We start from the raw sequence: 3,219 nt of genomic DNA, 5'->3' as shown, positions 1-3,219 counted from the left end.
ACCTAGTAACTGTCATGCTGATGATTGATGAGTGTCTATGTTCTTTGTTGTTATTGTGTTGATTGTTAGGGTTAATCCAAACTATCGTCCACCCCCCTTTTGGAGTGCGGACTGCTAAAGGGTAAAGTTTGTTTTAATTGGTGTGTTCATTCTTTTTTAAGAGGGGTCTGGTCTCTATTAAACAGGTCAATAATTCCAGCGCCCGTCAGCGGGATAGGACAAGTGTCCAGCCATAGCAATGCATTGGGTTACCAGGGGCGCGAGGCCGTCAGTGGAAAAACGACAGTGTTCAGCCATAGAAATGCATTGGGTTACTAGGGGTGCACGCACACGCACACCACCACCAGATGGCACACTGTGAGCGATGTACACGCACTAGTGCTGCACAGCACAGGGTTGAGCATGGTTGCGCAGGTGGTGAAGGGGTGGTTCACAGCCCCTGGGCCCAGGAGTTTCTCAGAGTGTGCAGGCAGGCAGGCAGAGCAGTGCAGCAGGCTGGGACTGAAAGCAGACAGATCCAGGGAGAGAATAGAATAGAATAGTCTTTATTATCATTACGTTCAGTTAAAATAAAACGAAATTGGGGAAGGCTTCTTTCCAGGTGTATCACAGATATATACATACATATATATAAACGTAAAAAAACCCAACAAAACAAAATAAGTTGTGGTGAGGTTATTGCACAAAGAGGAGGTCACAAAGAGTCCCTTTTTTTTCTTTTTCTTTTTGGACAGATGCTGTGTCAGCAGCCCAGGCAGAGAGCCTGCAGCCTGGGCAGAGCAGAGCAGAGCTGTATCCTGGGACACTGTGATAAAAGCGGACAGATCCAGGGAGGGGAAGGGTCTGTGTCAGTAAAAAAAAGTCACCATTTGGCAGTTTTTAGGCACTAATTGAATAAATAAACACGTTAATATAGACTTAATATGCTGAAAATTAACTCCTTCTTTTCTAAAGGACTTTGTACCATGCAGAACACAGTGTCCAACTCGAATCTGCAGCCCAGAAGCCACATAAATAACAACAGGTAACAGGGAATCACGGTTCGATTCCGCAGAGGAACCCTGAGAAACGGCTACCACATCCAAGGAAGGCAGCAGGCGTGCAAATCACCTACTCAGGGAGGTCGTGATGAAAAATAACAATACAGGACTCTTTCGAGGCCCTGTAATTGGAATGAGTACACTTTAAATCATTTACCAAGGACCCATTGGAGGGCAAGTCTGGTGTCAGCAGCTGCGGTAATTCCAGCTCCAATAGCGTATTTTAAAGTTGCTGCAGTTAAAAAGCTCAACCAATGGTGAAAGGATGGAGGCCAGGTGTTTGGCGATGTTATAAGTGACCAAAATTATGCTGCTGATGATGGGTCTGAGTGGAGCTCGTTCCTTGTGGATTTTGAGGAGACCATAAATACAGGGAATGACTTCTCCTGGATAGAGCCAGAGGTACAGGGGTCTATCGATGGCTTTATCCTTTTCCAGCTGTTGGAGGCAGCTGATGACCTTCTTTTTGTAGCTGCTGGTGGGATCTTTCCTCAGGGATTCAAATGTGGCTGAGTCACTGAGAAGAGTTTTGACTTTAGCGTGGTAGTATGCTGTGTTTAAAACAACTGTGCACCTACCTTTGTCTGCTGAAAGGATGGTGATGTCTGGGTCTCTTTGGAGTGCTGCCAGCGCTTTCTTCTCAGGGAGAGAGAGGTTTGAAGGGGGAGGTTTAGCACTGGAGAGTGCCGCGCTGACCTTCAACCTGAGCTGTTCGGCTTCCGTGGGGTTTTATCGGCATAAAACGACGAGCGAGGTGAAGCAGCGGGCGGCCATACCTGTCGGGCACACGACCTCTGACCCGGAAGTAACACGGGTGACGATGGGAGCGCAGAGGAAGACACAGTGGGTGGACTACCGTTTTTATACCTGCTCACCTCAACGACTGGCGGAAGTGAGGAAGGGAAACCATAGCAACAGTCAACAGAAAGAGTGAGGGAAAAACAAGACAAAAACGCTCGTACTGCTACAGAAAGAATAAAGCTACTTCAGCTCCACCCTGTTGGGTGGGGCCTTGGGGTCAACTGGGAAAGTGTAAGCAGTCGTTAAGAGTCCTATTGGTCGTTGTGGTCCTCATCAGAAAGGTTTCGGTCACCTGCCTCTTTGTTATGTGAAACTGAGGTGAATCTTTTGGGTATTGTTCCTAAAAGTGCTGTATGTGGGTGATGGGTTGTGTCTGAGTGCACCTCCTCTGTTGAGTGATGGTTTTTCCAGGTTGACAAAAATGGCTTCTTTTACCCCTCTCTCAAACCAACATTTGTAGAATTTCTAGGTTGTAGTGATTTATTATGCAAAAATTGATGTTCGGATAGGATTCTGTGAGAAAAACTACCATGTAAAGACCAGAATAACAGGAAATGCCAAGCACTGACAAGAAGAAGCTGTTGCTATATTTTGACATGTTTATCAGGTCAAGTTGACCATGTTATTTGGTCACTAGGGAGAGTTGAACAACCAAAGCTAAATAATAACCAGAGCCAAATAATAGGCATCATCTTCATGTTTGCATCCGAAAAGGTTCTGACCATGTTTGGTCAGAATAACAGCCAAATGTTATATAACCGCATGTTTGTCTATGCCTATAAGAAGGATCAGCATGTAATACAATAAATCCCCTGAGACGGAGAAGTGTGTCCTGGTCTGCCTCATTTGTAGACATCTCTTTCTACAATATAATTGGTGAAGTGATCGCTTGGGCCTGCGGACCAGGGCGGCTGGGTTCCTCCACTGAACTTTTCCTCCTATTAATGCGCATGCGTACATCGGCTAATTTGCCGCTGCAGACAAGTCATAGTTTTCTGCTACCCGACCGCTAAACAAGGTTACTTTCTTGTGTTTGTAATACTTTATATGACCAGTATGCAAGGCATAGATTTGACAGTCAAATTATTTCAACTTGCCACGTGCATGTGATTGTGTCTGAATGCAGTTTGAATAGCTAATACTGCAAATTATCGTCATTTTCATGTAGTAGATGGGAATGTAATCACAAGTGAGGAAAGTGTGCTGAGAAGATGGAAGGAATACTTTGAGGAGCTGTTAAATGAGGAAAATGAAAGGGAAAGTAGAAACGAGGAACCAGAGACTATTAGGAAGAAGGTAGATCAGGTTAGAAAGGATGAAGTTAGAAAAGCCCTGAAGAGGATGAAGAGTGGAAAATCAGTTGGTCCATGACATACCA

Source organism: Cynoglossus semilaevis, chromosome 10 (genome assembly GCF_000523025.1).
Source record: "Cynoglossus semilaevis isolate Cse_v1.0 chromosome 10, Cse_v1.0, whole genome shotgun sequence".
NCBI classification, from domain to species: Eukaryota; Metazoa; Chordata; class Actinopteri; order Pleuronectiformes; family Cynoglossidae; genus Cynoglossus; species Cynoglossus semilaevis.
The sequence above is the reverse complement of the archived record's forward strand: the minus strand, read 5'-3'. Positions refer to the sequence as shown.